This window comes from Cajanus cajan, chromosome 1 (genome assembly GCF_000230855.2).
Source record: "Cajanus cajan strain Asha chromosome 1, NIPB_CcT2T_4, whole genome shotgun sequence".
NCBI lineage: Eukaryota > Viridiplantae > Streptophyta > Magnoliopsida > Fabales > Fabaceae > Cajanus > Cajanus cajan.
In genome coordinates, this window is record NC_138517.1 from 52,577,398 (window position 1) to 52,602,696 (window position 25,299).

Below are 25,299 nucleotides of genomic sequence, written 5' to 3' on the forward strand. Positions count from 1 at the left end.
GAAGAAGAGGGAAGGAGGAGTCAATGCTATAACCATTTCCTCATCTTCTTCCACTTCGAAGTCAGGAAAGTCGCAATTCAACCCTGTGAAGAAGTTTGATAAACTTCCGACCACATATAGCGACCTCCTGCCGAAGCTATTGGAAGCACGTCTTCTAGCTTACGTTCCACTAAAGAAGATTGATCCACCTTATCCCGAGTGGTACAAACCACAAGATAAATGCCTATACCACTCGGGGGCATCGGGGCATTCAACGGAGAACTGTAGAGCTCTCAAATACAAGGTCCAAAACCTTATTGATGCTGGGTGGGTCACCTTCGATTCGACAACGCCCGACGTGAGCAAGAATCCTCTACCAAAGCAGGAGTAGAGAATGGCAAGCCACAATAGGGCCCCTTCATATTTTTCTTCTCTTTTAGGGACTCATGATCAGTACCCGAGATCATGAGAACCTTTTCATGTAAATAAGGGTTTTTGTACATTTTACATATATCAATAAAGAGGCATTTCACACATCACTCTCTCTTTTGTTCTTTTCTCTCTTTCCTCATCAATATTAATAAATTCTAAACCTAAACAGAACCAATAAAATAATTGTGTCTGTAATTGTTCGCTCTGACCGGGATCCGAAGGTGAAAGGGTTGAGTTGGACAGTGATGAGGAGACCATTTCTCCGGATCTGCAAAGATTGCTAGATCAAGAAGCTCGAGACCGTGAATTTGGGGCATGGTCGAAAGATAAAAGAGGCTAACATTGGGACCCATATCAGTGATAAAATAAGGACACATGTTTCCACTATGATTATAATAAAATCATTCTTGCTTCTTTTCTTGCTTATAATAAAATTCTAAACCACATTATTTTTAACCCTATTTGAATAAACATGAATGAGGTTAAAATCATCTTAATGATAATAAACCCACATCATTTTTATGTGGAGATGTGTGTGACAACTTGGAGCACCTTCCCTTGGCCTCGACAAGTGCCATCATGGGTAAAAAGAAATCTTTCAAAATAAAAGAAGCTCGGCAGGAAACCCAAAAAGGGGACTGCGCAAAAATAAGAGCAAAAGACCCGCTAGGAATCCCACGAAAGGGTGACCTAGGCAAAAGTTAGGGTTACAATAATAAACAAAAACAAAGGTCCGCTAAAACGCCACAAAAGGGTGTTTTAGGCAAAAATAAGGACAATCAAAAAACAAAAGAAATCCATGATGGTACCATGAACCAAATTCAAAAAGAAAGGTTCAAGGGAAGCTATCCAAGTTGTCGAATCACAACACGATTTTTTAAACCTCATAAGTGTTTAATCAAACAAGCCTAAACACTTAAGCCTACCTTGGCCACCCATTCTTACAAAAACTATTTTGAAAAATAAATCCCCTCTAAAACACAAACTTCAGAATAAAAAATATTTTTCCTTCTTTTCTCTCTTGTCCCAAAAGATTTTAGAATAATCCAGTGGAAGCATGGAGAAATAAATCATCACTGATAATAGATCTAATCTGAACAACAAAATGGTGGAAGAACTGTGCCAAGAGTTCAAGATCCAACACCGCAACTCTTCCCCATATCGGCCAAAGATGAATGGGGCAGTCGAGGCAACCAAAAAGAACATCAAGAAAATAGTGCAAAAGATGGTTGTCTCATTTAAAGACTGACACGAGATATTACCCTTTGCTCTTCATGGTTATAGGACTTCAGGAGGCAGTTCTACCCGTCGAAGTCGAAAAACCTTATATAAGGGTGATCATGGAAGCAAAACTTTCCGAGGCAGAAAGGGTTCAAAGCCAATACGACCGGTTGAACCTTATCCAAGAGAAACGGCTGAACGCCATATGCCATGGTCAAGCCTATCAAAGGAAGATCAAAAAGGCTTTTGACAAGAAAGTCCACCCTCGAGTCTACCATGAGGGAGAGTTGGTAATGAAGAAATTACTACCAACTCAAAAGGACAAAATCGGAAAGTATGCCCCAAATCACGGAGGACCATACGTGGAAAAACGAGCCTTCTCAGGAGGAGCATTGATCCTCACAAACATGGATGGAGAAGAACTTCGATACTTAGTCAACACTGACGTGGTAAAGAAGTACTATGCTTGAAGACGTTGCTTGCATAGGCCCGCTAGGATAAAAACCCAAAAAGGGCGTCCTAGGCAAAAGTTAGGGCAAAATAAAAAGCCTGCCAGTACAAGGGTACTAGGCAAAACAAAGGCAAATTTACCCCGTTAGGATACGTCCTAAGCAAAAGTTAGGGGCAAAAGAATAAGATATAAAAACAAAAGCAAGCAACGATCACTTGAACCGAAAACCGAAAGGCAGTTCAAGTGATAATTTTCTAGAAGCAAGCGTCTTGCAGCATCTACACTCCTGACTCAGGCATCTCACCCGAAGCGATTAAGGGAACGGGAAGAGCGACAATTACAGATATAATTGTTTAAGCCAAAAATGTATAGCCTACCTTGGCCAGCCATTCTTCAGAAATTTCCTTCTGTATATCTTTCTGTAAAAAACACTTGTGAATATCAATAAAAATATCCATTTGTTTCTTTTCTTTCTTGACCATGTGATTATGCCTCTGAATTGGTTTTTCATAAAATTGTACGAAATTCCATTATTAATCGGTCAATAAAAGAAAATTGGAGGGGTTCCTGTAAAATCCATAATCTCCTGCATAAAGGCTCACAAAAATACTCCCTCGCGTCAATAACAGAAAGTCCTCCAAGAAGAAGAGGATAGGGAGAGCCACTCACTTTTCTAAATAAATGAACAAAAATAAAAAATTGCATTGCATTTGTGCATCACACACACATTAGTTGCACATTCAAAGACCTTATCATGAGGCAACCGCATAAAATAGAAAAATAGAAAATTGCTTGTGTATGACAGCAGCAAGCAAAATACAAAGATTCAGAAAATCAACAGCATCATAATAACTGAGCCTGGAGAGGCTTGCCGAAAGAATACTCTCAAAATAACTGAGCCTGGAGAGGCTCGCCGAAATAATACTCTCAGAATAATTGAGCCTGGAGAGGCTTGCCGAAATAATACTCGTACAGAATAATTGAGCCTGGAGAGGCTTGCCGAAACAATACTCCCACAGAATAATTGAGCCTGGAGAGGCTTGCCGAAATAATACTCCTACAAAATAACTGAGCCTGGAGAGGCTTGCCGAAATAATACTCTCTCATAAATTTAATTTCTTTAGCACTTTTAATTTCTGTACAGCAAAAGCCAAAAACATAAAAAAGGCAAAATACAGAAAAAGCCAAATCAGAAGAAAAGGCAAAATACAGAAAAAGCCGAAAATAAAAAAGGCAAGGATATAGAAAATCCAACAAACAATTTGTACCAAATAACTAAGCCTGGAGAGGCTTACCAAAATAATACTCCACATCCTCCACAGTATGCAGAATAACTGAGCCTGGAGAGGCTCGCAGAAATAATACTCCCCAGAGGGAACCTCAGCTCAAGCTCACGGAAAAATCCCCAGCGAGAGCTATCAAAGCAAAATCGACGCAATCCCCAATGGAAGTGCGATCATCCAAACAGTATATACAAGTCAAAGGACTTAACACTTCCTCAGTGGAAGATAGCTCTCCGACTCAAAGCACTGAGCGAGGCTAAGCCTGTAGAGGCTTCCTAAATAATACTCTGGGATACAATAAGATCCCCAAATCCCCAATCGCCTACTCAAGAGGCATCCCTGCAAAAAGGAGAAGAAAATCAAAAATATCAATAAGTATTCCCCAAGTGGAATCCGGCTCTTAGCCAAACATCGAACGTCAAGCCAATACGCCTAACAGAAGAGGCTAATCAAAATCAACGACGAAATCCCCCAGCGGATAACAGCCTACACAGAGGCAAAAATCAGAAAATCAAAAAGAGATACCCGAATAAGGATGAACCGGGATACTCCACCAACGTCAAAGGACGTCAGCCAAACATAAGGCGTCGCTCAACTCAGAGAGAAAGAGCATCTGTGTCTACACCCCAAGGAGTCAGAAATTCCCCATGGGTACCAACAATGCAATGCAAGTTGGGGCACAGGAACCTGTGAATGACTGCACATCCCCTAGACGGATCCCTGCGTTATCCAGCCCTCAGTGGCACAAAATCAGAAAAAACCGTCGAAGCAGCATCGTGGACTGTGGAGACAAAATCATCTCAAAGCCTAAAAGGCAATACTCAGCTACCCAGTTGTCGAGAGCACCGAGGTATGCACAAGTCTGGAGAGACGGTACTCAAACGAAGTCTGGAGAGACAGTACTCAAACAAAGTCTGGAGAGACGATACTCAAACGAAGTCTGGAGAGACAGTACTCGAACAAAGTCTGGAGAGACAATACTCGAACAAAGTCTGGAGAGACAATACTCAAACAAGGTCTGGAGAGACAATACTCAAACAAGGTCTGGAGAGACGGTACTCAAACAAAGTCTGGAGAGACGGTACTCAAACAAAGTCTGGAGAGACGGTACTCAAACAAGGTCTGGAGAGACGGTACTCAAACAAAGTCTGGAGAGACGGTACTCAAACAAAGTCTGGAGAGACGGTACTCAAGGTCTGGAGAGACAATACTCAAGGTCTGGAGAGACAATACTCAGCCATCAGCGTCGTCAAAGGCACGTTGGTGTTAAACTTAGCTACCGAGGTTGTCAGAAGCGCCGAGGTATGCAATAACCTGGAGAGGCTACTCAACAATTTTCCCACCTGAAGACACTACAAGTCGGAAGGATGGCACATCACCCGGACAATTGGGTCAACTCCTTTACTTGTCAGCCGGTACACCAAAAGACCGTTTGACTAAGTAAAGGGGGGGCAGCTGTAGACCCCTAAAATTGTCCGGGTCGGAAATAAAGCTTGAAGACTCTCGAAGACTGAAGGAAGATCAGCCAGAAGGACTCCTGGAAGGCCCTAGGAGGGTTCTCTGTAGGTCTAGAGGTCTTAGAATAGCTCAAAATAAGGAAGTGGAGGGAATGAAGCCCAATACGGCCGTACTGAACTTAATACGGCCGTATTGAAGCTTCAATACGGCCGCAGTGAACTCAATACGGCGTATTGAAGTTTCTGAAACTTCAATACGGCCGTACTGAAACCAATACGGGCGTATTGAAATTTCTAAATTTCAATACGGCCGTATTGAACTCAATACGACCGTATTGAAGTTCGAAAATTTCAATACGGCCGTATTCTGGGGTCAATTGGACGTCATTCCACACTTTCACACTCAGTTTTGACTCCCTCCTTGAGTATTCTGGGGTTTTTGAGCAGTGTTCTGCCCTAGAAATCTCTCTGGGAGTCGATCCGACGAAGTTCTGGAATTCCGAGCACTTAGCTTGGAGATTCGAACCTAGTCGAAGGGAAATCCTCCGGATTTCCATAGTCAAAAGTTTTTAGGAAGGAGCGAGCGAGCTTGTAGAGCGAGGGAACGCCAAAAAGCTTCCCAGTTTTATTCAATATATAAAAGCACGCTTCAAGAGGTTTCTTCTTAAATCCTTCCTTTTACTGCTTTCTGTGTGCATATTTAAACTGTCATCATGTAGATAGTTAATTTATAATCGCTTATAATAAATAGGGGTAATTTAGTAATTTTACGCTATTATTTTAGAAATAATCTGTCATAGGGAACCCGAAAGGGGCGCTGTGGGGTGCTAACACCTTCCCCACGCGTAACCGACTCCCTTACCCGACTCTGGTTGTAATGGCCAAAGTTGATTTATAAAATCAATTGCCTTATCCCTTTTTCCAATGTTTTGAGTAAAACATTGGTGGCGACTCCACGAACCCTCCTTTTACGAAAACCACTAATCCATGGAGGGTCCCGCTTGGGATTAATATGGATTAGTGAATCATTTAATAAAATTGCTTGTTTGACGAGGTCTCAGTTTGAGAATAAGTCATTCTAGCAATCCATATTTTTAAACAAATAAACGAGTCCAACCATCCTTCGCGAATGCCGAAAGCCCGTTTCGGGCCGGTGGCGACAAAGCCTGGAGAGGCGACGACTAATACTCAGCTACCGACGTCGTCAGAAACACGGAGGTATGCAGCTGCCAACGTCGTCAGAAACACGGAGGCATGCACACCCTGGAGAGGGCAAACTCACGCTACCGAGGTCGTCAGAAACACCGAGGTATGCACGAGCCTGGAGAGGCGACGACTAATACTCACCCTAGAGAGGGCAAACTCAACCTGGAGAGGCTACTCAACAATTTTCCCACCTGAAGACACCACAAGTCGGAAGGATGGCTTACTCCCCGGACAATTGGGTCAACTCCTTTACTTGTCAACCGGTACACCAAAAAAGTCATTCGACTAAGTAAAGGGGGGGCAGTTGTAGACCCCTAAAATTGTCCGGGTCGGAAATAAGACTCAAAGACTCTCGAAGACCGAAGGAAAGTCAGCCGGAAGGACTCCTGGAAGACCCTAGGATGATTCTTTGGAGGTCTAGAAGTCTTAGAATAGCTTAGAATAAGGGTGTGTGAGGATTGGAGTTCAATACGCCCTCCTAGAGGTTCAGTATGGCCGTACTGAGCCATTTGAACTACAATACGGCCATAATGAAATCAATACGGCCGTACTGAAGTTTTTGAACTTCAGTACGGCCGTACTGAATTCAGTACGGCCGTACTGTAGTTCAAAAACTCAGTACGGGCCGTATTGACTCGTTAGGCCGTACTGCGCCTCAATCCTATAAATAGGACATCATTGGCTCGTCCTTCCACACATTTAGAGCATTTCTCCACCCTCTGGCTGAGTATTCTTGGGTTTTTGAGCTATTCTCTGCCCTAGAAATCTCTCCGAGAGCTGATCCGACTAAGTTCTTGAGTTCACAAGCCTTTAGCTTGAGACTCGAACAAGTCGAAGGGAAATCTCTTTCATTTCCATAGTTAATATTTATTTTTAGGGAAAGGAGCGAGCGAACGTGTAGTGGGAAGGAGCGCCAAAAAGCCTCCGAACTCCTTTTTGAATATATAAAAGCCCGCTTCGAAGGTTTCTTTCCAAATCCTTTCTTTTACCGCTTTCATTTATCGCTTTTTGATTGTTGCATTGCACGTTTAAAGCTTTCATCATGTAGATAGTTTACTTATAATCGTTCTAATAAATAGGGGTAGTTTAGTAATTTTACGCTATTATTTATGAAATAATCCATCATAGGGAACCCGAAAGGGGCGTTGTGGGGTGCTAACATCTTCCCCGCACGTAATCGACTCCCTTACCCAACTCTGGTTGTAATGGCCAAAGTTGATTTGCGAAAATCAATTGCCTTATGTCTTTTTCCAATGTTTTGAGTAAAACATTGGTGGCGACTCCAAGAACCCCTTTTTGCAAAAACCACTAATCCATGGAGGGTCCCGTTTGGGATTAACACGGATTGGTGAGAATCATTTACCAAAATTGTTAGTTCGATGAGGTCTCAGTTTGAGAATAAGTCGTTCTAACAATCCATCATTTTTCAAAACCAAAAAAAGAGTCCAACCATCGTCGCGAATGCCAATGTCCATTTCGGCGGGTGGCGACACCCTATACTAACCCTAATTTAATGGGCTTGAGCTAAAGCCCAACAAAATAAAGTGATGGGCCTTTCTTGGGCTTGGGCCCACTCATCATGAATCCTTCTTGCAATTGCTCTAGTAGTTGGGCCCTTAGCCCATGGGCCTCCTCCATTATCCCCTCCCTCTTGAAGAGGATTTGACCTCAAATCCAAAGTGTCCTCCTCTTGGGTAGCGAGTCCTGTAAACAAAGAGAGATCAGAAACATTGAAACTAGAACTAACACCATACTCAGAACGGAGATCTAAAACATAGGCATTGTTATTGATTTTCCTAAGGATTTGGAAGGGTCCATCTCCTCTAGGACTAAGCTTTGACTTTCTTTGGGAAGGAAACCTATCCTTCCTAAGATGTAGCCAAACCCAGTCACCTTCCTTGAAGATAACTTCCTTCCTACCCTTATTATTGTATTTTTGGTATTTTTCTGTTTGGGATTGAATATGATCTCTAACCCTCTCATGTAATTTCCTAACAAATTCAGCCCTTGAAGTACCTTCTTTATGAATGAAAGAAGCCACATCAGGGAGAGGTAATAAATCCAAAGGGGTAAGAGGATTAAAGCCATAAACAATCTCAAAAGGAGACATGTTAGTGGTCTTGTGAACCACTCTATTATAGGCAAACTCCACATGAGGGAGATAATCATCCCATGACTTTTTATTGCCTTTGAGGATTGCCCTTAACATAGTCCCGAGAGACCTATTGACTACCTCAGTCTGCCCATCAGTTTGAGGATGACATGTGGTAGAAAATAGAAGTTTAGTTCCAAGCCTTGCCCAAAGAGTTTTCCAAAAATGGCTTAAGAACTTAACATCTCTATTAGAGACTATAGTTTTGGGTAACCCATGTAGTCTCACAATCTCTTGAAAGAATAACTTAGCAATGTTACTTGCATCATCCACTTTGTGGCATGGAATAAAGTGTGCCATTTTGCTAAAACGGTCCACAACCACAAATATGGAATCCTTTCCTCTTTGGGTTCGAGGCAAACCAAGGATAAAATCCATGGAAATGTCTACCCAAGGAGAAGAGGATATAGGCAAGGGTGTATATAGCCCATGAGGTTTAGTGGTAGACTTTGCTTGTAAGCAAGCAATGCAACTACTACAAAACCTTTGGACATCTCTCTTCATATGAGGCCAAAAGAATTTCTCTTTCAAAAGTGAAAGAGTCTTCTCAATTCCAAAATGCCCCATGAGCCCACCCTCATGGATCTCCCTAACCAAAAGTTTTCTAATAGATCCTTGGGGTATACAAAGTTTGTTTTCTTTAAAAAGAAACCCCTCGGAAATATAGTAACCTTGGTAAGGTTTTTGAATACATAAAGAATAAAAGTTAGCAAAATCAAGGTTTTTTTCATACAACTCCTTGATGTCATCAAACCCTAGTATTTGAGAACCTAGGGTGTTCAATAGAACATGTCTTCTTGACAAAGCATCAGCTACTACATTTGTAGAGCCCTTTTTATATTTGATGACATAAGGAAATTGTTCTAAATACTCAACCCATTTTGCATGCCTCTTATTTAATTTATGTTGACCCTTCAGATATTTAAGTGATTCATGATCACTGTGTATGACAAATTCCTTGGTCACAAGATAATGTTCCCAAGTCTGAAGGGCACGAACTAAAGCATACAACTCTTTGTCATAGGTAGGGTAGTTCAAGGTAGCCCCATGAAGTTTTTCACTGAAATAAGCTATGGGGTGACCACCTTGTAACAACACAGCTCCTATGCCAAGTCCTGAAGCATCACATTCTAGCTCAAAAGTTTTAGAAAAATCAGGCAGAGCTAGAACAGGTGCTTGAGTAAGCTTATGCTTTAGATCTTGAAAAGCTAAGTTATGTTTGTCCTTCCATTCAAAGACCACATCCTTCTTCACCAACTCATTGAGAGGTGAAGCTAATGTAGAGAAGTTAGGAACAAATCTCCTATAAAAGCTTTCCAATCCATGGAAGCTCCTAACTTCACTTACATTAGTAGGAATAGGCCATTCTTGGATGGCTTTGATTTTCTCGGGGTCCACATGAACCCCATTTTTACTCACCACAAAACCTAGAAAGATAACATTATCTACACAAAAAGTGCACTTGTCGACATTGGCAAACAAGTGATTGTCTCTAAGAACAAGAAAAACTTGCCTTAGGTGATCCACATGATCACTTAGACTTTTGCTATAGATTAAAATATCATCAAAATAAACAACTACAAACCTCCCAATGCAATCCCTAAGGGCATGATTCATCAACCTCATGAATGTGCTAGGTGCATTAGTAAGCCCAAAAGGCATTACTAACCATTCATATAGTCCAAACTTAGTCTTAAAAGCGGTTTTCCACTCATCACCTTCCTTGATTCGAATTTGGTGATATCCACTCTTAAGATCTACCTTGGAAAATATGGATGACCCATGCAATTCATCAAGCATGTCATCAAGCCTAGGAATTGGGTGCCTATATTTTATGGTGATGTTGTTGATGGCTCGATAGTCACAACACATCCTCCATTTTCCATCTTTTTTTGGTACCAATATGACTGGTACAGCACAAGGGCTTAGACTCTTTTGAATCCAACCCTTCTCCAACAACTCTTGTACTTGCTTCTCTATCTCTTTGGTCTCTTGTGGATTAGTCCTATAAGCTGGTCTATTTGGAAGACTAGCCCCAGGCACAAGATCTATTTGATGCTCTATTCCCCTAAAAGGTGGTAGTCCCATTGGACCTTCCTTGGGAAATATATCATCAAATTCATTTAAAAGATTTTTCACCTCAAGAGGTAGAGAAGTTTCCAAAGAAGATGTGACAGTGCAAGTTAATGTTCCTCTACACATGAGGATATGAGAAGATGGTTCAATAAAGAGAAAAGTTTTGTGTAAAGGTTTTGATTGAAAACTCTCTTCTTGAACTATCTCTAGAGAGGGAACATTAATCTCTCTAGAATCCTCTTTTTCATCAATTTTTAGAAGTTTTTTTTTTTTTCTACTTTTTTTTGTTTTCCTTTTTCTTGCTCACGTTTGGCCTTCATTCGTACTTGATCTTCTATCACTTGTGAAGGTGATAAAGGATGAAGCACAAACTTTTTATCCTTATGTGTGAAAGTTATTTTATTAGTTAGGCCATCATGATGAGTTTGTTTATCAAATTGCCATGGCCTACCCAATAAAATATGACAAGCCTCCACAGGAACTACATCACATTTAACTTTATCTTGATAGTTCCCTATAGAAAACTATACTTCCACTTGTTGGTTGATCACCATATCCCCATCGTCATTAAGCCAATGAAGTTGATAAGGTTTTGGGTGGGGTGTGGTAGTCAAACCCAACTTTTCAACCATCCTAGTGCTACAACAATTGCACCAAGACCCACTATCCACTATGAGAGAACAAGCTTTGTTTGCAATGTTACATCTTGTATGAAAAATGTTCTCTCTTTGGGATTGTGTATCACTAGGTTGGTTATTGAGGACCCTTCTCATCATAAGAAGTTCCCCATTATAAGGATAAGTGACCTCACATGATTCTCCTTCACTTGCTTCTTCTTCATCCTCACTTGAAGATGAAGAAGTAGTAGCTTCATCTTGGCTACTATAAATATCTTGGCCCCTTAAAATCATAACTTTCTTAGTAGGGCATCGAGAAGCAATGTGGCCTCTCCCAAGACACTTAAAGCACTTAATGTCACTAGTTTTAGTGCTAGTGTGTGAAGTGTTTGTTTTTTTCTCTTTTTCCTTTTCTTTACCCTTGTCTAGGCCTTTAGAGGGAAAAGTGTTTTTCTCAAAATCATTTTTCTTGCCCTCCCTCTTGTAGTCAACTTTAGAATAAGATGATGAGTATAAGCTTTTAAAACCTTTTCTCAAATTTTGTTGTTCAACCTTGATGCAAAGTTGAACCAAATCATTCAAATCCCTATAAGGGAGAAGCTCTACTTTATATCTTATTTCAAAAGTCAAACCACTTAAAAACCTAGCAATTGTAATATTTTCCTCCTCCCTAATTCCAGCCCTCATTAAGTATAACTCCATCGTTTGCCTATATTCTTCCACAGTCATATTCTTTTGATGGAGTCTTTGGAGCTTATTGATAAGCTCCCTAGTATAGTAAGAGGGTATATGCCTCCTCCTCAAGGCACTCTTTAATTCATTCCAATATTGAATTGGAGGGTCATTATGGAGACGCCTATCTCTCACAAGAGAGGTCCACCAATACATGGCATGACCTTGAAGGCTTAGGGTGGCTAAGGGAACTTTTCTTTCTTCACTCACTTGATGGCAAGTGAAAATTTGTTCCACCTTCATTTCCCAATCTAGGTACCCCTCAACATCATCCTTTCCATGAAAATAAGGGAGATCTACCTTAGATTCCCTTGGTTTGGGGGTCCTATGCACCCTTCTAGGAGGTGGTTGATAATGATCTCTTAAAGCAAGGTTATCATCATGCATTGACTCTCCTAGGGTTGAATTATGTTGGGAGCTATGTCTACTTCGGTGCTTGTGGTGTAATTTTTCTTCTTTCTCCTTTAATAAACGAATCTCTTCCTCTAAGATAGCAAGTTGAGCCTCTCTTTCAAGTTTTTCTTTAAGTTTTTGCTTGGCTTCTTGCTTCTTCCAAATCTTAAGTGATCTTAATTCATGTGTTACTTTTGACAAGTCATTGTAATCACTTGAATTACTTTCACTTTGAGGAGTAGAAAACTCTTCCATTATAGGAGAAAGTTTCTTTTTGAAGAATGATCTTTGAAAATCAATTGTTTTTTATGCAAGGTTAAGACTAAGTACTTAGAGGATTATGTATACAAATTGAACTTTGGAGGGAGGTGAGCTACTAGGAGCCACTTAAAAACCAAGCCTCTTCAAGTAAAAATTACTAATCCCCTTTGTAGTTAATCTCTACCAAACTCTTTTCAATGAAAATTGTTTTTGATGTTTTTGTGAACTATGATAAACTAGACGTATGAAAGCAAGTAAAACAAGTATTAAACAAAAAATTAAACTTCCTAAACGTGTCCTAAGGTGAGAGCTTGAGAGATACCAAAGATCAATCAAGGACCACTCCCACCAAGTACTAACGAAAATTGTAAACTTAAGGAGAGATGGTTGTGTACCAAAGACACTCCCAAGACACTCCTTGAAATGGCCAAATACAAAGTAGAAACAACAAATAACAAGTGGCTGAAATGAAGGAATAAAACAGCCACAAAGAATTAGTGATGGATTAGTGACCAAATTTTGCAACAAAAATTCAAATTAGTAAGGTAAAATCGGTCACTAAAAATCCGTCACTAATGCTTATGTATTTTTTTTTTAAAATTCAAATACAATTCAAATTGAAACTCCTCCAAATCTTCACGGTGTGAGTCCAGTCCAGCCACCAATTTCTAGCCAACAAAATGTGTATGGTATGTATATTTGAATAGTCAAAACCGAGAGCTCTCTAGCTTCCTTCCTCCTCCTTTCCTTAGGCTTCTTTTGATGACCCTTGTAGAACTAGCTTCTAGGAAGATAGGTTAGGTCAAACTAAGGCCACTCTTTGATTAACACATCAATAAGAACAGCAAAGAGTATTGAAGGAAAAGAAAGACAAGAGTAGATTTAAAGGATGACAAGATTATATGACACAAAGAATGAGTTGACTAGAACAAGAAAGAGTTGACCTATGAATAGTTCTAGAATGGATGCTCAAAAACAAAAAAACACTCAAAGAAGTAGTAGCTGAAATTATTATGAATCAATCACAATTACAAACCGAGAAGAAACAAATAAGAATTCAAACTCCTTTAATTGGCTTTTACTTTTCAAATTTTGGTTTAGCACTTTTTTTTTTTTTTTAATCACTTATGTTTGGAATTTCTTTTGATCTTTCTTCTAATTTTTTTTTAATCAATTAGGAGTTGCCTTTTGCTGCTCACAAAAAAAAATGTATCATATGATTCTCGGTCACACTTAATAGTAGTACTAAAAACCGGTTTAGAATAGTTGCCAAATACAAGTGAAATCAAGTTCAAATTCAAGTGAAATGTGACATGCTTTTGATGCTTGCTAGTTTGAATGGCACATGCACGGTTTTTAGGCTCCAAACTCAAATTCAAATTTGAATTTCCAAACACAAATTTCAGCACACTCCAAATTAAACAAAATCAAACCTCACAGATTAGAAAGAAAAATTTCAAGACATTTTCAAAAATTTGGAAACCTAAAATTCTAAGAAAACTACTAATGATCTAGTAGTAGCTTATGAACTCAAAAATGAAACAAAAATTATGAGCATATACCAAAGCTATGGATCTCGGCCAAATCCAAAAAATTGTTTCAAGATGCAAATCAAAATTCAAACGGATCAACAAGCATAGCTAAGAAAGATGAACATATAAGAACTACACAAACCTACTAGACATGGATTTCAAAATAAAAGACTCAAGCATTCAATTGACCGAAAAAATTTCAAATATGACTCAAAGAAAATAAAAGGAACATCGGCAGAAAATTCCTAATTAAACACAAGAAGTTAGCATGATTCATGAAAGCATATTACATAGGCGCATATATGAATCATTCAAAGCAACATGAAACTAGATCCATCAAATTTTAAGGCAAAAATAGATCTAGGAATGAAGCAACTCTCATGTGACAAGAACTCAAAGATAAGATGAACAAGAATTGAAAACAAAATTCCACGGATCACACCACAAAAGATAAGAATCAACACTTATCTCTTGAAGACAAAACCGGATGCTCTTGATACCACTTGATGTGCTTCCCCTTGGATGCACATAGGAAGAACTTTAAGTCTCCACGGATTCTTGGAAGAGGCTTCAAGGATTGGATCTCCAAAGAGACTCAAGGAGGCCCAAGCTTTCTTCTAGCTAAGTTCCATGGAAGAGAGGGTGTCCTAGCTCTACAAAGAGAAGCACTCAAGGAGGGTAGAGTAGGAAACCAAAGGGACTTTCGGAGGGTGAGTTTTCAAGTGAAGAAATCTCATTCAATTAATTCCAAAAGTGTCATAAGACTCGGCCATAGGGAGATTTATAGGTGAAATTAGGTTAAGGGTTTAAGTTGGGTTCACCTAGAGTTAAGTAAAACCATGGTATGGTTAACTTAACTCTAGGCGCCAAAATTTGAATTCTAAAATTCAAATTTTGGTGCCAATCGGCCACCCCCTCCATGTGCTCTCATTTGTCATGTAATTAGGATGCCATTTGAGTTGCATTTCGGATCACACCATGTGCATGTGTTGCACATGGCCGAAATGCACACCAAATGTGCTTCTAATTACATGCTAATGAAAATACACATGCAACCTTAATTAACCCTAAATTCCAAATGACCTCTACATGTAATTCCTACACTATAAAAGGCTGAAAATACAAGGCCCAAAAGAAAATACAAGGCACCAAGGCCCAACCCTATACTAACCCTAATTTAATGGGCTTGAGCTAAAGCCCAACAAAATAAAGTGATGGGCCTTTCTTGGGCTTGGGCCCACTCATCATGCATCCTTCTTGCAATTGCTCTAGTAGTTGGGCCCTTAGTCCATGGGCCTTCTCCATCACTCAGACAGAATGATGACGAGTCACTCCAGGCGTTCATGGAGGGATTTGCTGCCATCTCGGTCAAAATCAGAAATCTGAACCCCGAGGTCGCCCTGCATGCCATGCTCATGGCACTCAAGCCCGGGCCATTCATTGACAGCCTATGTCGCGAGGCTCCCCGCGACATGGATGAGCTCCGCGCCCGTACTGTACGCTACATTCAGATGGATGAACACTCCGCTTTCCGTGATCAAGTTCGCGGCAAAGGACTGATGAAGCCAGAATAGGGTCACAAGGACAAGGTCAAGGTCAACAATGACAGCCAGTTCAAGAAGTCAGCTAGGGCAAATAGAGGGGGGAGGTACAACTTCTACACTCCCCTGAACACGCCCCGAGTACATATCCTCGAGAAGGCCAGTAACAACAACCTGCTCACCCTGCCACTGCCAGGTCACACACCCAACAGTGCCGACAAGTCCAAGCACTACCGGTACCACAGGAATCACGGTCACACCACTGAGGAGTGTCGCACACTCCGAGATCGTATCGAAGAACTCATCCAGGCAGGCTACCTCGGACAATACATCCAGTGACATCAGGGTCACCGACGAGGTTACGGTGGACGAGGACGAGGCAGAGGTCGTGGTTCAGGAGCTCGCACGAACCAACCCTCTAGCCCTCAACAAAATGCCGGTGGAGCAGTGCAAGCTGAGGTAAGCCAAGAAACAGGATCAGCTCCCCTACGGGGAGTAATCAATACAATTGCAGGGGGAGGCACCACCAACTCAGCCCGGAAGAGACACCTACGTAATGTCAACAGTGTCCATTCCGCTACCTCGGCTTCGCACTAGAGCATACCGCCGATCACCTTCACCGACAGCGACTATGTCGGCGTCAGTCCCAACCAGGATGACCCCATGGTCATAGCAGTAGAGGTCGCCAACTAGGAGGTTCAAAAGACACTGATAGACCAGGGGAGCTCGGCAGACGTCCTGTACTGGCCGACCTTCCTCAGGTTAGACATCCCTCACTCTCTCATCCAACCTCATACAGAACCCCTAATCGGTTTTGCAGGAGAGCGAGTGCACACTCGGGGGTACGTGGACCTGCTGACCACCTTCGGGACCTCGGCCAGACACAAGGAGAATTATGGTCCGATACCTCCTGGTGGAGGCCAACACCTCTTACAACATTATCATTGGGAGGCCGACGTTGAATCAGCTGGGAGCAGTGGTGTCCACTCCGCACCTCACCATGAAATTTCCAGGGAGTGGCGGAAAAATCATCTCCGTCAAAGTGAATCAAAAGACAGCTCGGCAGTGCTACACCGAGAGTTTGAAGATCTCCGCAACTGGCGAGCAGCACAAGAAGGATCCCCCCACCGTGGCTCACATCACCCACGTGGAAATCACCGATCTAGATGCAAAGACCGCAAACGGTGAAAGAGGTCCAGTGTCTAGCTGGACGGTTAGTCTCACTGTCCCGCTTCATCCCCAGACTCGCGGAGAAGGCAGGACCGATCTTCACTCTGCTAAAGAAGCCAAAAGACTTCTAGTGGACAGATTAATGCGAAGAAGCTTTCCAGAGCTTCAAAACCTTTCTCACAACTCCACCAGTCCTACAGAGGCCGGATCACAAAACCGACCTCCTCCTCTACGTAGTCGTAGCAGAGAGCACCATCAGCGCAGTTATAGTACAAGAGCACCAAAAGGTACAAACACCCATCTACTTCATTAGCTGAATCCTCCAGGATGCGGAGAAGCGGTACCAAATGATCGAGAAGCTGGCACTGGTGCTTGTCATCGCAGCTCAAAGGCTCCGACCCTACTTCTAGAGCCATCAGGTGGTAGTCAAAACCGACTATCCCATCAAGCAAATTCTGCGAAAGCCTGAGCTCGCCTATAGACCCCTAAAATTGTCCGGGTCAGAAATAAAGCTTGAAGACTCTCGAAGACCAAAGGAAAGTCAGCCGGAAGGACTCCTGGAAGACCCTGGAAGACCCTAGGATGACAATCTGTAGGTTTAGAGGTCTTAGAGTAGCAAAAAATAAGAAAGTGGAGGGAATGAAGCCCAATACGGCCTCCCAAAAGTTCAGTACGGCCGTATTGAACATTTTAAACTACAATACGGCCGCACTGAACTCATACGGCCGTATTGAAGTTTCTGAACTTCAATACGGCTGCACTGAACTCAATACGGCTGCACTGAACTTCAATACGGCTGCACTGAACTCAATACGGCCGTATTGAGGTTTTTTGAACTTCAATACGGCCGTACTGAATTCAATACGGCCGTATTGTAGTTCAAAACTTCAATACGGACCGTATTGACCCCCAGAGGCCGTATTGCGCCTCATCCCTATAAATATGACGTCAATTGGACGTCATTCTACACTTTTACACTGAGTTTTAACCCTCTTCTTGAGTATTCTGGGTTTTTTTGAGCAGTGCTCTGCCTAGAAATCACTCGGAGAGTTGATCCGACAAAGTTCTCGAGTTCTGAGCTTTTTGCCCGAGTCTCGAACTGAGTCGAAGGGAAATCCTCCGGATTTCCATAGTTAAAATTTTCTAGGAGGGAGCGAGCGGGCTTGTAGAGCGAGGGAACGCCAAAAAGCTTCCCAGGTTTACTTGAATATAAAAGCACGCTTCAAAGGTTTCTTCTTAAGACCTTCCTTTTACTGCTTTCTGTGTGTATATTTAACTGTCATCATGTAGATAGTTAAGTTATAATTGTTTAGAATAAATAGGGGTAATTTAGTAACTTCGCACTATTATTTTTAGAAATAATCTGTCATAGGGAACCCGAAAGGGGCGCTATGGGGTGCTAACACCTTCCCCACGCGTAACCGACTCCCTTACCCGACTCTGGTTGTCATGGCCGAAGTCGATTTTTGAATCGATTGCCTTAAACTTCTTTTTCCAATGTTTTGAGTAAAACATTGGTGGCGACTCCATGAACCCTTCCTTTTTATGAAAACCGCTAATCCATGGAGGGTCCCGCTTGGTATTAACATGGATTGGTGAGCCTTTTAATAAAATTGCTCGTTTGACAAGGTCTCAGTTTGAGAATAAGTCATTCTAGCAATCCATATTTTTAAACAAATAAAAGAGTCCAACCATCCTTCGCGAATGCCGAAAGCCCGTTTCGGGCCGGTGGCGACAGATGGCGACTCCACTGGGGAAGCCTCGAGAGTCAGTCCCATTTAGTGATGGATTCTTTTTAAAATAATAGTTTAAAATTACTTTATTACCCCTCACTTGTATGATAACATGCTTTATTTATTTGGCTTTAATAACTGTTGTTTGTTTAATTTTCCGCAATTGTTTGAAATATAAATTGCACACAAACCTTTGCACACAACAGTTCCCTCTATACCCGGGGGCATGAGTGGTAAGCCATAGGGAGTGGATGTTAGTACGGCCGGTTGTTGAATGGGTCTATAGGTGCCCGTAGACCGTTGTCGGAAAGCATCACTCAAGGTGATAACCATGAACTCAAGTCCGACAGTGCGTTGGAACTTTCCATCGACTTACGACGAGAGGAATTGGGTCCCTATAATGGGGGCACCTTGGGGGCCTCAGACCAGTGAGAACAGTTAGAACCTCCTTGAATATGCACTTTTCTGCAGGATACCCCTACCTCGTGATTCGCTCGTGACTGTTCGTGGATGAGTGAATTGTTTGTGCATTGTTTATGTGAAATTGTTTGAGCATACATTGCATTTCTTTAAACATACAACATTCCTATTCCTTTTTAAATAAGAATAAATAGAAATAAGAATCTTCCATTACATGGTGTTAACATCTACCTTCATCACATTCATATAGGTAGTTTCCCTTTTCACCCTAAAAATACAAAAAAATATATATTCAAAAAACAAAGAAAAATGATATTTACCCAAAACCAAGCAATATCATGCATCATCTTAGGGACATCCCGAAAACATGATAATGCTTAGTTCAATAAACACAATGCATGCATATTCAACATCATCATCTCATATCATGCATATAGATCATGGAGGGATCTAGGAGTCATTCATTTCATACATCTCTCCTAGTAATCCATTAATAACATTAATAAAAAGAAAAAATTAATCGATGCGTATGTTCAAAGAATGGATCGCACGCCATTTGTTATCAAATGCAAACCAACAACTGCGCCAAGCGAGCACACGACAACTTCGTTATTGGAAATCAAGACGAACAAAGGGGAAGGTCCAACACCGTTAAGGATCACTGCTCCAAGACCTTTAACCTACGAATCGAATAAGGCTGTGCCATGGATATACGACATCCATTCTTTTGCCGACAGCGATATTTCCAACATCGCTGGACTTGGGGGCATGACTAGGAGTGGCAGGATCTACACTCCCGAAGATCTTCATGATAAAACCCCCAAGAATAAAGAAAAAGAAGAAAAGAAAACCGAGGAAAAAGAATCCGAGGAGGAGACAGACGAGCTATTAAAGTTTATCCGACAGAGCGAGTACTCCATCGTGGATCAACTTCATAGGACGCCAGCAAAGATTACGCTGTTGTCGTTGATCCTAAGCTCCGAACCGCATCGGCAAGCTCTGTTGAAAGTTTTGAACGAGGCATATGTGTCGCATACCATCTCCCAAGACAAGTTTGAGGGGATTGTTAGTCACATCACGGCTAATGATCACCTCACTTTCACCGATGAGGAAATCCCCGCTGGGGGACCGAACCACAACAAGCCCTTGCACATCTCTGTAAAGTGCAAGGAGTATCACATCGCTAAAGTCTTGGTAGATAATGGATCTTCCTTGAACGTGATGCCAAAAAGAACTCTTGATCAAGTGGCAATCAAGGGAGTCCAAATGCGCCCGAGCAACATGATCGTTCGAGCCTTCGATGGTTCTAAAAGAGAAGTGGTGGGAGAGATCAATCTTCCAATCCAAATTGGACCCACTATCTTTAATGTCGAATTCCAAGTGATGGACATTACTCCTGCATACAGCTGTCTCCTCGGCCGACCTTGGATTCATGATGCGAAAGTTGTTCCCTCTACGCTCCACCAGAAAGTCAAATTCATAGTGGGTGACAAACTGGTGACCGTACAAGCTGAAGATGACATACTCATCAGCAAGCCATCCGCCATACCTTACGTGGATGCAGCGGAGGAAGCTCTAGAAACCGCCTTCCAAGCATTGGAAATTGCCAATGTTGAAACGTTTCCCCGAGAAATGAAGAAGGTAGCCCATATGCTCACCAAGAATGGATACTTGCCTGGACAAGGACTTGGCAAGGATTCCCAAGGAATTCCCGAGCTACCCGTTATCAAGGATAATCCGGGGAAACAAGGGTTAGGATACAACCCTAATAAAGATCAAAGGACGAAGAGGAACCAAGATCCTTCTCGACGTTCTTTAAGCCAGATCTTTAGGAAGGCCGGTTCACAAGCATCAAGGCCGGTCGTCGTCATCAAGTGCTCTCCTCCTTCCGATAGGGATGTGTAAACCTGATGACTATTAGAGATTACTCCTCGGGGACAGCCCGACCCCCGAGCCTCGATAGGGCACATGTTTCCATTCTGATTATAATAAAATCATTCTTTATTCTTTCTTATTGCTTCTCTTCTTGCTTACAATAAAATTCTAAACCACATTATTTTTAACCCTGTTTGAATAAGCATGAATGAGGTTAAGATTGTCTTAATAACAATAAACCCGCATCATTTTTATGTGGAAGTGTGCGTGACAACTTAGAGCACCTTTCCTTGGCCTCGACAAGTGCCATCATGGATAAAAAGAAATCCTTTAAAATAAAAGAAGCTCGGCAGGAAACCCAAAAAGGGGGCTGCGCAAAAATAAGAGCAAAAGACCCGCTAGGAATCCCACGAAAAGGGTGACCTAGGCAAAAGTTAGGGTTACGAAAATGAATAAAAACAAAGGTCCGCTAAACGCCACAAAAGGGTGTTTTAGGCAAAAATAAGGACAATCAAAAAATGAAAGAAATCCATGATGGTACCATGAACCGAATTCAAAAAGAAAGGTTCAAGGGAAGTTATCTAAGTTGTCAAATCACAACGTCAATAACAAGATTTGATTAACTTCATGAATGTTTAAACAAACAAACCTAAACACAATAAGCCTACCTTGGCCAGCCATTCTTACAAAAACCATTTTTCAAAATGAAAATAAAAACCCTTCTAAAACACAAACTTTCGAAAAATATATACCTTTCCTTTCTTTTCTCTCTTGTCCCAAGCGATTTTAGGATAATCTAGTGGAAACATGGAGATATAGTGGTCAATAGGAGGGTTGACATATCTTCTAAAGGAAGGGAAGGATCAATGGGTTGACGACGCCCATCTCAATACAACACGCATCATTCCTCGGTTACAGAAATCGGCAGCGCACAGCCTATCTAAGAGGAATGGCAGAATCCAAACAAAAACGCATCGGTTAATTCTTTTGAAAGATAAATCAAATAGAATTAGGTGCATCATATATCATACATGCATACAGATGATAGGTGTAATGGAAGATCACTTATTCTCTGTTTCTTCAAAAAAAAAAAAAAAAATCAAATCAAATCAATCAAATCAAACTTCAGAAACAAACAAATGCGCCTGTATCATGTTCAGTACACCCGTACTAAAAATAGGGTTATGAACAAATTTTCAACTCAATACGGGTATACTGAAATGGATACGGCCGTATTGGCCACAAAGAAATTTTCAAAGACCTCGTCATGAGGCAATTGCATAAAATAGAAAAATAGAAAAATTGTTTGTGTATGACAGCAGTCAACAAAAGCCGAAAAACGACAAAAAAGGAAAAAATACAGAAAAAGTCAAAATTCGACAAAAAAGACAAAGATTCCGCATCATACAGAATAATTGAGCCTGGAGAGGCTTGCCGAAATAATACTCCCACAGAATAATTGAGCCTAGGCACCAACTATGCAAAGGAAAGTTGGGACACAAGAACCTATGAGTAACTGCACATCCCCTAGACGGATCCCTGTAGACCCCTAAAATTGTCCGGGTCGGAAATAAGACTCGAAGACTCTCGAAGACCAAAGGAAAGTCAGCCGGAAGGACTCCTGGAAGACCCTGGAAGACCCTAGGATGATTATTCGTAGGTTTAGAGGTCTTAGAGTAGCAAAAAATAAGAAAGTGGAGGGAATGAAGCCCAATACGGCCTCCCAAAAGTTCAGTACGGCCGTATTGAACATTTTAAACTACAATACGGCCGCACTGAACTCAATACGGCCGTATTGAAGTTTCTGAACTTCAATACGGCTGCACTGAACTCAATACGGCTGCACTGAACTTCAATACGGCTGCACTGAACTCAATACGGCCGTATTGAGGTTTTTTGAACTTCAATACGGCCGTACCGAATTCAATACGGCCGTATTGTAGTTCAAAACTTCAATACGGACCGTATTGACCCCCAGAGGCCGTATTGCGCCTCATCCCTATAAATATGACGTCAATTGGACGTCATTCCAAACTTTTTTACTGAGTTTTAACCCTCTTCTTGAGTATTCTGGGTTTTTTTGAGCAGTACTCTGCCTAGAAATCACTCGGAGAGTTGATCCGACGAAGTTCTTGAGTCACGAGCCATTTGCTTGAGTCTCGAACCTAGTCGAAGGGAAATCCTCCGGATTTCCATAGTTAAAATTTTATAGGAGGGAGCGAGCGGTCTTGTAGAGGGAGGGAACGCCAAAACGCTTCCCAATTTCTGTCAAGATATATAAGAAAGCACGCTTCAAAGGTTTATCTCTTTAAAGTCCTTTCTTTTACCGCTTTCTGTGTGTACATATTTAAACTGTCATCATGTAGATAGTTAATTTATAATTGCTTAGAATAAATAGGGGTAATTTAGTAATTTCGCACTATTATTTTTAAATAATCTTCATAGGGAACCCGAAAGGGGCGTTGTGGGGTGCTAACACCTTCCCCACGCGTAACCGACTCCCTTACCCGACTCTGGTTGTCATGGCCGAAGTCGATTTTTGAATCGATTGCCTTAAACTTCTTTTTCCAATGTTTTGAGTAAAACATTGGTGGCGACTCCATGAACCCTTCTTTTTTATGAAAACCGCTAATCCATGGAGGGTCCCGCTTGGGATTAACATGGATTGGTGAGCATTTTAATAAAATTGCTCGTTTGACAAGGTCTCAGTTTGAGAATAAGTCATTCTAGCAATCCATATTTTTAAACAAATAAAAGAGTCCAACCATCCTTCGCGAATGCCGAAAGCCCGTTTCGGGCTGGTGGCGACAGATGGCGACTCCACTGGGGAAGCTTCGAGAGTCAGTCCCATTTAGTGACAGCTTATTTTTAACAAATAATAGTTAAAATTACTTCATTACCCCTTGCTTGTATGATAACATGTTTATCTATTTGGCTTTAATAACTGTTGTATGTTTAATTTTACGCAATTGTTTGAAATAAAAACTGCACACAAACCTTTGCACACAACAGTTCCCTCTATACCCGGGGGCATGAGTGGTAAGCCATAGGGAGTGGATGTTAGTGCGGCCGGTTGTCGAATGGGTCTATAGGTGCCCGTAGACCGTTGTCGGAAAGCATCGCTCAAGGTGATAACCATGAACTCGAGTCCGACGGTGCGTTGGAGCTTTCCATCGGCTTACGACCAGAGGAATTGGGTCCTTATAATGGGGGCACCTTGGGGGCCTCAGACCGGTGAGAACAGTTAGAACCACCTTGAATATGCACTTTTCTGCAGGATACCCCTACCTCGTGATTCGCTCGTGACTGTTCGTGGATGAGTGAAATTGTTTGTGTAAATGCTTATGTGCAATTGTTTGTGCATTAATAAATAACCTCGTGATAAGGTCTAAGAATAAATCCCCATGCATGAAAAAAACCATGACATGAGAGGAAAGACCATGTGCGAAAATATAATAAAAGTGAGGAGCATGTGCATCATTACCAATAAGACATCATGCATCCTCATAAACCATGCATTTTAGGTTCACCAATACCTCTTGACATGAGTAAAAGAGACCCATAATTATCGAGATTCTCCGTTGAGGAGAGATCATAAGTCAAGGAGGGTAGTAACACTCTGTTTTAAAAAGGCAGCGCCTTAAAAATGGAGGGTTATCAAGCTCATGTCAAGAGCGTATTCATTCCATAAATTAATTAGATTAAATATTCATTTTTAGAAAGTGGCTGGTCATCTCTCCGTCCTCACACGCGCGCAGAAAATCAAGAAAATGGAAGCATTGGAGGAGCAAAATAAGAAGCTCACAACCGAGCTTTCACAGCTTAAAGAGCAGATGGCGCAAATGATGGAACTCATGCGTCAACATAACTTCCATGGATCAAGCCACAATGACCATGGGTCCCATCATGAGGAAGAGAAGGTGCATGAAGAAGAGCCTCCGCACGCCATACCTATTGGGGCTGGAATTATGATTAAAGAGCCCGAAGTTTCAAAGGATCAATTCCACGCCCTAGAGGATCGGCTAAGGGCTATGGAGGGGCATGATTTCGATATTAAAGATGCCGCCGACATGTGCTTAGTGAGGGATATTCAATTTCCTCCTAAATTTAAAGTGCCAGATTTCCCGAGATACGTGGGATCGACTTGCCCCAAGAGTCATCTCACCATGTACTGCCGAAAGATGGCTGCATATGCCACAAACGAAAAGCTCTTGATCCACTGCTTCCAAGAGAGCTTGGCTGATACCGCGCTCAACTGGTATATGCAGCTAGATGGAAATCTAGTACACACATGGAGGCAGTTGGCCGACGCCTTTCTCAAGCGCTACAAATACAACATCGACCTAACACCCGATAGGTCAGATCTTCAAGCCTTGAGTAAAAAGAACGATGAATCCTTCAAGGCGTATGCCCAACGATGGAGGGAGTTGGCGGCACAAATAGAGCCCCCGCTCTCGGATAAGGAGACGGTGTCCTTATTCATCAACTCGTTGACTGGTCCCTATTACGATAAAATGATAGGGAACACAACGACACTCTTCTTGGACATCATCACCATTGGGGAGAGAGTGGAACAAGGACTTAAAAGTGGGAAGCTGGCTAAGCCTTCCCAATCATATGAAGCTAAGAAGGCCTTCGGGAAGAAGAAAGAGGGAGGAGTCAATGCTATAACCATACCCTCGGCTACTTCCACTTCGAAGTCGGGAAAGTCGCAATACAACCCTGTGAGGAAGTTTGATAAACTTCCGACCACATATAGCGACCTCCT